This window comes from Mastomys coucha, unplaced genomic scaffold, assembly GCF_008632895.1.
Source record: "Mastomys coucha isolate ucsf_1 unplaced genomic scaffold, UCSF_Mcou_1 pScaffold2, whole genome shotgun sequence".
NCBI classification, from domain to species: domain Eukaryota; kingdom Metazoa; phylum Chordata; class Mammalia; order Rodentia; family Muridae; genus Mastomys; species Mastomys coucha.
In genome coordinates, this window is record NW_022196902.1 from 3,461,667 (window position 1) to 3,473,572 (window position 11,906).

Sequence of the window (11,906 nt, forward strand, 5' to 3'; positions counted from 1 at the left end):
AAAAAAAAAAAAAAAAAGCAGGTCACCCAAGGTTTGTCTAATATCTAATGTATTTAAAAAAATCATTTGATAGAGGAAGAGGAGAAGCTAGAGAATGCAGGGACTGTCATTTCTCAACTACTGTGCTATCTGTCTGAGAGGACTTAAAGAGGCTACCAAGCGTACAGATAATCAGTAGTGTCTTGCCAGAGGAGTGAGAGGCTCCTAGACTGGTTTGGGGATTGTTATCCTTTGCATTTATCTTAGAGACTCAGATTTTTTTCTCTCTCTCTGAAAATAAGGAACACAGTAAGTGAAACAATGTATGTGTACATCTACCTAGGGACAAAGCTCTGTTGGCAAGTTGCAAAGAGGATGGGAAGAGATTTCATGGCAGGAGACAAGGGGAAGAAGGAAATGTACATCCTAAAACAGGAGTAGCCAAATGTGGCAAGCAGCTCCCACCTTTTACAGGTCAAGTTGTATCTAAATTGAGAACAAGAGGTCACATGAAAACACTGGAGTGAAAAACACTTATCCAAATCCTTCCCAGACTGCCAGCACCTTCCCGACAGGTCTTATGGCATGAAAACTGGAATTTAAATCACGTCCCTCTGGGGGGAGGGTGGCTGGACAGAATGAGTTCTGGCTCTTTTCGTAGGATGAAAGCAAATGACACAGAGGTTTTTTTTACTCTTAGTTAAAGCTCCTTGAGCAGAAACCAGCCTGTGTGGGGGTCCTTGATCATCCTTGTTTACCTCATCTTGATATTAGAGAAGCTATCATGTTGGAACCAAGGGGATGGGCCACATCGGGCAGTGCAAATCTTCAACTGTGTACTCTGTCAGAAGTTGTGAAGAGAGATGCCTCCAGTCAAGAACAGACCGCCTTCCTGTTCTGGTTTTTTATTTTTGTTTTTTATTTCCCTCAAGTGTCAGACATTTCTAAACAGTATTCTTAGGCAACCTAAAAAGGATATCCCTGCCCCTCTTTCCCAAGAACAATGGGCTGAAGCAAGAGTGCACTCTACAGATTAAAAGGTCTCTGTTCTCAGTTCTGGAAAAACAGACAAACAAACAAACAGACAAAACCAACCAAAACAGCAAAGACTATGCATTTACTCCAAGGTATGAAGAACAGATAAGATTGGATCTTTACAGACAGGGCAAATTCACTCTGAATTTTCAGAAGAGCAAGCTAAAGGTATTTGCTGTATCTCACTTCCTCTAACAACCATTTGAGCTTAAATTTTAAGTCATGTCATTCTGGCTTCATAATCGCTAAATGTAATTTTTCTGAACTTTTTCTCAGTTATAATATTCTATATATAAGTTAGTAACTGTATTACTGGTTAGTTTTATGTCAACTTGATACAGGCTAGAGTCATCAGAGAGGACTCTATTGAGGCCTTAATTGAGAAAATGCCTTCATAAGATTGGGTTGTATAAAAACCTAGAGAGTATTTTCTTAGAAGGTGATTTATGTGGAGGACCCAGGCCATTTTGTGTGATACCATCTCTGGCCTGATAGTCCTGGATTCTGTAAGAAAGTAGGTTCAGAGATCCCCAGGGAGCAAGCGAGTAAGAAGGGTTCTTACCTGGCCTTTGTATTAGCGGCTGCCTCCAGGTTCCTGCCCTATGTGAGTTCCTGTCCTGACTTCCTTTGATGGTGAACTGTGGTATGGACATATAAACTGAATAAACCCTTTCCTAGCTGAGTTGCTTTGGCCATGGTGTTTTATCAAACAAAAGTAACCTAAGATTTCCCCCCAAATCAAAGAAAGCAATATCCCTGAAGTCCACGATTACCTTCATTACGTATTCATTGAAGCTCAGGTCTTTGATGTAGCATATTGCTACCCTTTAGAAGACTGTCTACCATTGAAGGCTAATTAAAAGTTAAAATTTAATGGTGTTTTAAATTTGATTTTAAATCCTAAGTCAAAACTATCCATTCAAGAAAAGAAGATAAACCTGGGAATCATCTTCATTAATATCACACACATGCATACACATACACTATACATATATATTATAATGTATATGATATGTATGTGAGTGTGTACATTCATACATACATATTATATACTGTGGGGATTATAAGTTAATTTCAAATACAGCCTCTTGAAATTATCAATTAATCTTTCTTCTTCATTACTTTTTATAGTAAAAGATTTTCAAAAGCAAGATACTAATAAGATTATTTTACACTGCTAACAAATCACAGGATAAACATAATATACTATCTTATCCAACTGCTATCTTATCCAAGTGCATCAACTGAAAAGCACTGAGTATTAATATTTATTCAGTACTGAAAGGACAGTATAGCATACTTAACACATGATTTGTTAGTAGTACACAAAAATGCCATCATTATTTGGTTTGGAACTCTATTTGATGTAAGATGCAGTAGTGATCCAACAAAAGAGCATCTGGCAGGAAGGCTTTTGGTTGTCTTAGCATCTTTTGTCATGTTTGACTGTTATCTCTTGGAGGCCTCCTCCTTTCTGAAGAAAAACAAAGAAGTTGGTCTGGAGGAAAGGGAACCTGGGGGTGGGGGGTGGGAGAAATAGAGAAAAGGAAAACTCTGGTTAAGGTATATTCTGTGAGAGAAAAAGAATCTATTTTCAAAAAAAAAAAAAACAATACTAAGAGAGTATCTGATAAGTAGCCTACAATAGAAGGCAGGATTCCACACCATAGTACATGCCTACAGTCCCAGGGCTGGAAAGCTAGGAGAGGAGGGTTGCCATGAGTTTGAGGTCAACTTGGGCTACATAATGAGTTCTAGACCTGTCTGGGACACATACAGAGTATCAGTTACTATTCTGTTGGTTTGATAAAACACCACCATCAAAGCAACTTATAGAAGGAAGACCTTATTTGGGTTTATGGGTCCAGAGGAACAAAGGGTCCATCATAGAGGGGAGGCACGGCAGCAAGCAGCAGACATGGAAGCAGGAGCAGGGAGCACAATTGAGCACTTTCAAGTGCACAATTTTTGCTTGTTTGTTTTGTTTTGTTTGTTTGTTTGTTTTAAATTTCAACCGCAAGAGCAAAGCAGAAAGAGCAAGCAAACTGAAGTAAATAGAAGCTCTGTAATCTCAAAACCCTCCCCCTAGTGACATACTTCCTCTAGAAAGGCCACACCCCTAAAACTCTCTGTGGCAGTCTAAATAAGAGTGGCCCCTATAGGGTCATATATTTGAATGCTTAGTCATCAAAGAGTAGCAGAGGATTAGAAAGATTAGGAGCAGTGACTTTGTTGGTCTACCTATCTATCTATCTGTCTATCTATCTATCTATCTATCTATCTATCTCCTTTTTCTCTGCTTGTAGAACCAGAGGTAGCTCTCAGCTTCTGTTCCAGTATCATGCTTGCTGCCATGCTCCCTGCCATGATGATAATGGACTGACCCTCTGAAACTATAAGCAACCCTCCCCCTATTAAATGCTCTCTTTTATGAGTTGCTGTGGTCATGGTATCTCTTCACAGCAACCAAGTACTGACTAAGACACCCTCAATCAATGCCACCAACTGGAGAGCAAGCATTTGAGTACCTGAGCTAGTGGCAGATATTTGTCATTCAAACCTCCACACCCTGCCTTAAAATAAGTAAAAACTAGTTCATATGCTACTGTAAAAACAAATACAACATAATAATATTCATCACATGAATATATGATAACAAAGCAAATACTGTCCATGATAATCTCTGTTTCTTTTTTTTTTTAAGATTTATTTTATTTATTTATGTATATGAGTACACTGTAGCAGTACAGATGGCCATGAGCCATCATGTGTGTGGCTACTGGGAACTGAACTTGGCCCCACTCGCTCCGGCATCATTCACTGTAGCTGTCTTCAGACACCCCAGAAGAGGGTGTCAGATCTCATTACAGGTGGTTGTGAGCCACCATGTGGTTGCTGGGATCCGAACTCAGGACCTTCGGAAGAACAGTGAGTGCTCTTACCCACTGAGCCATCTCGCCAGCCCCAATCTCTGTTTCTTTATTGGAAGATGCATAATTGTCATTGATTTCTGCCATAAGAGATATTATGGAGGAATAAATCTAGATTATAAATAAAGATGTTAAAATTTCCTCATAAAATCAGTCAAAATTCAAAATCCTTGAAACAAGAAATGTAACAAAAAGAAAAGGCAATGAGCACATTAAGTGTGTGTTGGAAATTATAGTGGACTCTAGTGGGCATTTTGAAAATTAACGTTTACACAGTCATTGGAATATGGAAGTGAAGTATACACAAGAGATAATAAACTCATTACTAAAGTGATAGCACTGGCTGAAAATAGAAATGGGATCAAAGAAGGTCTTTGTAGAAAATTCATTTGTGGAAAAATTATATGTAATGTATTACTAAGGGACTAGAACGGATGTTCAAGGTAGATCAATGTCACATATAGTAACTATTATTCGTTTCCATAAACTACCTTACTTTGTGGACAATTGACTTAACATAACATTTCTTACATTCCAACATTTAATTCATGAGCATAGCAGGATATCAGACCCCAATGAAATTGGTTAACTACTCCAGTTAAATTGAGGAGTAAATTGCCGTATCAAGACTGGGCTTTCTGCTATGAATAACACATAGATACAATTATATGGTAAAACTTCCTCCTTCAAGAAGTAAAAATATTTTCATAAAATATTATCGGGAGGCTGGAAAGATGGCTCAGTGGATGAAAATATTTTCAGCTACTATGGGAAACCTGGGTTCAATTTCCAGCAACTGTTTGGCAACTTCACAACCATTTGTAACTTCAGTTCTAGGTGATCCAGTGAGCTCTGTAGCCTCTACAGGGACAGAAAAATGCATGGTATATAGACATTCATGTAGACAAACACTTATACACAGAAAAGAAGAATAAATATATTTTGAAAAAAGTAAACTTGGCTGATAAATGGAGTAAGATAACTGTTTTAAGGCATAAGATCTAAAAGAGTGCAAATTGCTATATAGTCTACTGTTTTACTGATGTGATTTATTAGGCAAGGGCAATACATAGAAATAAAATGGAAAGCATCAGCCACCATATGCAGCTAAAAAACAGCAAAGCACTCTCTGCTCTTGCAGATGGACTAGGAGACATGTGTTCGGATACATGTTGTTCTTTCTCAGCACTCCAAACATTACTATTTGAAGTTCTGACATATGATTCAGAAGAACGAGGCAACCACCATTATTCTGGAAGCACTGTAATGTCTGTTCTTACTTTGTGCTATATTCCCTGTAATATTGCCACATCTCACTCATGGCATGTGCTTATTCATTGAACAAATGAATAAATGTGTTGTTTTTAAACACTAAAATGATTATTTCCTATTAGTGACTTTCTCTAAGGTTTAAGCCAGGCTACCAGGTCTCTAGTTTAGTTTTCACTTTGCATAGGAAGAGTGATTTTATTTTATCTTATTTTACTTGCTTCTCCCTCAACTGTAAACTGATAGTCCAATTCGCATTTAAATTCTTTAAAAACATATTCATATTTCGCATGTTGTGACATTTGAAGCAGTGAAATATTTTTCAAACCTGACCCCACTCCCGCCCCACCCACCCCCCAAAAAAACTTTTTCCTTACTGTTCTGCATACGTTGACTGGTAACAAACAAAATTTTAAAAACTTATAATGAGAAAAGAAAGTAGTAAATAATTGAAACATACTCTTCATCTGATGTTGTAGCTATATAACTTGAAAATACCATTTGAAAATATTTTCAGGATCATTATGGCATAAGATAGAAATATTTTAATAGCCTTAGAAATAGGACAACTGAAACAGCAAGAATTTGATCTTTACCTGAGCTTAGGAAAAATTATAGACAGAGTTACATCACACCACCTTCAATCCAAATTCATAAGCAGTATGTAATAAAAACAACATTTATATGAATTGTGCTATGTGATACTTATTTTAACAATTCCTTAAGCTCTGAACTCATCATCTCTGCTTAGTAGAAGCTTAAGTAATAAAGACAACGAGTGTGAATTCTTCCCCTCTGAGCCTTTCATCTGGTGAGGGCACAAACATTCCAGGTGAATGTTCTATTTGCTTAAAATAGCCATCTTTTATAACAGTTCTAATAAAGGCGGTAACCTACTTCCACAGTCTCGCAGCCAACTTTTGAACAATTAGCAAGAAAAGTATCTAAATTTTCAGGTAACAATAAATACCTCCACTAGGAAAGGCTTTGTTTCACAATTTCACCTATGCAACATATTAAAATGTTGTCTCTGGGTAAACAACGCTTCGTTGTGGTCCTACTTTAGAAGAAATTCAACAGCATGGCTGTTGTCTCTTCAATCCCTAAAATAATCATTTACCTGACAGTCTTTCTCCTTTCAATTACTTGCCTCCAAACCTGTAATAGAAGCCAGTTTTCAATAGAAGAATATCTAAGTTGTTCAACCTGACACCCAAAGTCATTTGATTGTTGACATCTCCCGGAATGAAACCATGTAACTCTACATGTTAGGAAGAAAGGTCAGATAGGGAGCCAGTGAGTAAGAAACTCTGACTTCCATTTACCCAAAGATGCTTAAGGAGCTGTCTACAGTAAACACGTAGTTTGTTGTTAATGAGGGTTCATCTTTAATTTTTTAAATTTTTTATAATAATAAAAATATAAATATTTCTCTAAAACTTGTGTCTATTCATTTTGTTTTGTGACCCACAAATATTAGCCAGGGTCTTCTGTGTGAACACGAGTATGGAGCTATCTATTAGAAGCTATGACAGTCAGTAGAGGGGATACAACTAAAGACAATAATTTCTTCTTGCAGAATCTACTAATAGCCAGTAGATCAGCGGCAAGGGGTAGGATGCTGTGAGCCCCTCCTTGTTCTTTGACCAACTGTTGATAAAGCTAGTTTTGTGTGGCCCAGCGCACATAACTACAGTTGCTGCTCTATCTACAGGCATTTACAAACTTCCTGCTCCACTCTCTGCAACATTCCCTAAGCTTGAGAGGGGTAGTATAAAAGACTTGTTTAAGGTAGGGCTGACTTCCATAGCTTGTTTTCTGCATTTGGAGCAGCTCTGGCTCTGCACTCCCCACTGTTTCTTGTAGGGCAGATTTCTCTGATTAAGGCTAGGAGCACTTTTTTAATGGGTATAAGAAGGTAGTCTGCTGCTGTATCAGCTTAGTTAACCCAGAAATATGCTCTCCACATGGGCTTACTACCTTCCCATATCTGTGTTGTTACCTTACAGTATTGCCCTCACCCCATCCCCACATGGAATGGATCTTAATTCCACTCAGAAAACAGTAGGATATCCACTGCTTTCCAACAGTAAAGCCTCATTTGCACAGATGGTCATGTCCTGCCTTCCAAGTGGTTTCTTCAAACTACCTTAACAAGTTTATCTACATCCTATCCTACATCTCCATACTAAAGAGTTGAAGCTGGGATCCTTATATGAGATAGATCAAATATCATTTGTCCTTTTGAGCCTGGGCTACTTCACTTAGAATAATTTTTTCAGTTCTACCCATTTCCCTGAATTTTTAATAATTTAATTTTTATTTACAGCTAATTAATATTCCATTGTGTATATTTCTATTACATCTTCCTTATTAATTTTTCAGTTGTTAGTCATCTAGCCTGCTGCTATTTCCTAACTACTGTGAATAGTAGCAATGAATAAATAAGCAGGTATGCCTGTAATAAAGTAAAGTCATTTGAGTAAATACCCAGGCTTAGATCATACTGAAATTTAATTTTCAATATTTGAGAAATCTTCAGACTAATTTTCAAGGTGGCCTCACTGGTTTGCATCTCCACCAACAGTGTATAGACGATATTTTCCTATGTGCATTTGTTGTTACTGATTTTTTAATAATAGCCATTCTCCTTTGGGTTAGATAGAATATTAAATTTGTTTTAATCTGATTTCTCTACTGGCTGAGGATGTTAACTTTTTAAAAGTTTTCTAGCCATTTATATTTATTCATTTGAAAACTTTCTGTTTATGTCTGTAGTTCATTTTTAATTGAGTTTTCTCTTTTCTTGGTCTTTAATTCCTTGAATACTTTGTATATTCTAGATACTAATCCTTTGTGGGATATATAGCTGGCAAAGATTTCTATGGGCTTCCTCTTCACTTAATTAACAGTTGCCTTTGATGTATAGAAGCTTTTTAGTTTTACAAAACTCTGTTTTTGTTTGTTGTTGTTCTTATTTCATCTAGCTATAGGAGTCCTTTTTAAAAAATCATTACCTATGCCTATATGTTGAAATAAACACCCCAGTTTTTCCTCTAGCAGTCTGGTGGGGTTTATGTTGAGGTCTTTGATCCATTTGGGATTGAGGTTTGTACAAAAAGAGAAGTAGGGATAGATAGATAGATAGATAGATAGATAGATAGATAGATAGATAGACAGATGATAGCATATAGATGATAGAGATGATAGACAGATACATACACACATACATACATGCATACATACACACATACATAGGTAGAAATAGATAGATAGATAGATAGATAGATAGATAGATAGATAGATAGACAGATGATAGCATATAGATGATAGAGATGATAGACAGATACATATACACATACATACATGCATACATACACACATACATAGATAGAAATAGATAGATAGATAGATAGATAGATAGATAGATAGATAGATAGACAGATGATAGCATATAGATGATAGAGATGATAGACAGATACATACACACATACATACATGCATACATAGGTAGAAATAGATAGATAGATAGATAGATAGATAGATAGATAGATAGATAGATAGATAGATAGATGATTTTGTTTCTGCATGTTGATTTCTTAGCATTGTTTGTTAAAGATGCTGTTCTTTTTCCAGTGTATATTTTCAGGATCTTTATCAAAGTTTGGGTAGCTGTGGTCATAGGGCATTTGTCTGGGTTATCTATTCTAGTTCATTAACCTATATGTTTGATTTTGTGTTAATTCATACTATGTTCATTACTATGGCTTTATAACTAAAATCAGATATAATATATCTTCTGTCAATTATTTTTGTCAGGTTTGCTTTAGATATCCTTGATCATCTCTGCTTTTATATAAATGTTAAGGGATATATATATATATATATATATATATATATATATGAAGGATGGTTGTGGTATTTTTATTGGGGTTGTGTTGAACCCCAACAGTTGCACTAAATCTAAGACTGTTTTTGGTAGCATAGCTGTTTCTGGACTATCAGTTCTGGTTCATAAGCATGAGAGATATTTCCATTTTCTGGTGTCTTCTTCTATATCTTTCATTGATATCTCAACATTTTCATTGTAGAGGTCTTTCATTAGCTTATGTAAGTTTATTCCTTTTATTTTTTGTGTAGTTACTATAAATAGGGTGATTCATTGTTACCACAAGCTTATCATTGGTATAAACAAAGGCTACTTGTTGGTGTGAAACATACCATTTTTAAAATATAAGTTTCTTGGGTATTTTTGATGTGATTGTTAATTAAAGCCATTGATAAAATTTCATATATTTCTCTACTCGTGCTTTGTCTAATAAAACAATGTGTGTTTTCCTATGCTTTAGGGCACACCTTTCACTTCATAAAAAATGTGCATCAATTTTCTCTTGTCTTTTATTGTATTTTGATATGTATTTTATCATCTTCAAAATCCATTTTAAAGATAATTTATTCATAAAAGCACAAGTTAAAGAAGAAACTTTAAAAAGGTTTTTTATTAAATACTTTTAAATGACATGATACAGTAAAGCAACACTTACTAAGTTCGAAAAGTGTTTGCTTCACCTAATCTCATTCACGATTATTGTCCTTGCTTTCAAAAGAATGACCTGTTCCAACTATGTGGCCATTAATGAGTACTTTAGAATATTTTTGAAAATAACAAATTTCAATTCATTATTTTTATACCATTACTCATAGAAATTTTTCATCTTTTGCATGTAGAATTAATTTTATGAAAATGGAGGAAGTGCCCTTAACACTCTTAAATAATAGAAAATGGGACATTTGAAAAGAGGAAGCTGTCTTGCCTATGATTGAATCTTCCAAATTTAAAATAGGCTCCAGAGCTCAGTAACTAGGAATGTATGAAGGGGATCCATTTTGGATAAAAAGTTTTAACTTTGAGGAAATAGTATTTATTTGGCTATATAAGAAATTCAGAAAAGCAGTTCCAAACACACTCGACCAATTGTGGTATCAATGGCTTCCAAAAGAAATACCAATCTACACATGTAAAAACATGGGTATTTCTTCAAACTTCATCAATATTTTTGGCTACACTTATATATGGGTATATTTTGATGATGTTTAAGAAATACTTGTGGACATTTAGAACCATTTTCTGCTATTTGATCTATTTTGTTGTTAAATAGCATGCAAGACACTAAGAGCTAAAAAGACTATATTGAAATTGTATCAAAATATCAACTTATTACTTGCAGAAATTAATATAATAAATTATTTCATTTTTAGTCTTTTCTAAAATTGATATAACAAATATGCACTAATTTGCTTAAATGTTGTGAAAAATAAGCATTTATTGATTGTAAACACAAAGAATAAGTATTTGCAGGTCCCAGGGCTATCTGCCCCCAAACTATTTACCATCTAAGACAGTTTATAACTCTTTTTGTTGGGAAAGAGTTTTGTTGAATACTGAAGACACCATAATGACAAAGATACTGATTTCTTGGAATCAGACAAAATTCAGGAACTTGGAGTCAAATAAGAAGCATTTCTGGTACCTATGGTCCAGTGTAGAAACAACCATAACAAGGGACAAACTGAGGGACAAACAGGGATTACCTAGATGAAGATGGGGAAACATTGATGAGAAGATAGTCCCTGAAGAGGAACCATAATGGTCCAGGAGTAAAAGAAACCATTGTGTTTCAACTGAAATGCAAATGGTTTGGAAATCCAGCCCAGACACTAGCAAAAAAAAAAAAATATTGGTAAAAGTAGGCTGTTCCTCTGTGAGAGAAATACAAGGAGTGGCTGCATAAACAATGCAAAGTCTCTTGAGAGATGGCATCAATGGTGCTCATGAAGTTGAAGTTGATGGTTGAGTACATTGTTATGAAGCTGCAGGTTGGCCAAAGTGAACTGTTCTGTACGATTATTCAAGTGCCAGCAAAGGCTACTGAGTCTTTTAGAAGAAAGTAGAGAGCAACATCTCTCTGACTGTGAGACATAAAATGGTTCTCTCAGACACAAAAGATACTAATCATAAAAGAAAACATGCATACCAGACTTCAGAAAAATTACAAACATCTGCTCCCCCCCCAAAAAATCACAGAAAATGAAAAGGTAAGCAACATAGAGAAGCATTTGTGACAGATGCAGGCAGACATTGAACATATACAGTAAAGGACATACAGAACTTGCATAATAAATTGACTATTAGCTTAATTGTTTAAGGGGCCAAATTCTTGAATAGTCACTTCATAAAAACAAATATGCCAATCCTCTGGCACCACATTGAACATGATGGGGTTATCAGTGAAAGTCCAGTGAGATACGGTCACAAACACGGACACCACAGGGTTATAGAGACTATAAAGACTGAAAAACCAGGTGATGAGAACAATATGAAGAAAATATTGACAATATAACTGGAAGAAGGTCCAACCTTCAAAGGGAACATTTGTCACAAGTATGCCTGATATGGCTTACTGTTAGATATTGGCCAAAATAAAACAAAATTACATGCTCACAAAAATACTCATAATAAAGTTCAGCAGGTAAATTCATAATTAACAACAACGAAACAACACAAACACTCATCATAAAACTAATAGATCAACAAGCTTCAAATAGCAGAATATAGCTTACAACTTCTTAATAGCCAGAACCTGGAAACAACCCAGATGTCCCTCAACAGAGGAGTGGATACAGAAATTGTGG

General features: G+C 35.5%; 1 protein-coding gene across 5 annotated transcripts in view; it reads right to left on the reverse strand.

The window, feature by feature from the left end:
• Positions 1-11,906, reverse strand: part of Grm1 (glutamate metabotropic receptor 1) — a 443,300-nt gene that overhangs the window by 366,202 nt on the left and 65,192 nt on the right. Inside the window, exon 1 of one of the 5 annotated variants that reach the window (XM_031380376.1) lies at positions 2,315-2,524. The exons of the other annotated variants lie outside the window; for them this stretch is intronic. The gene's annotated coding sequence lies outside the window, so the exon portion shown is untranslated. Of the gene's footprint in view, positions 1-2,314; positions 2,525-11,906 lie in introns of those variants that run through there. 5 annotated transcript variants of the gene reach the window in all.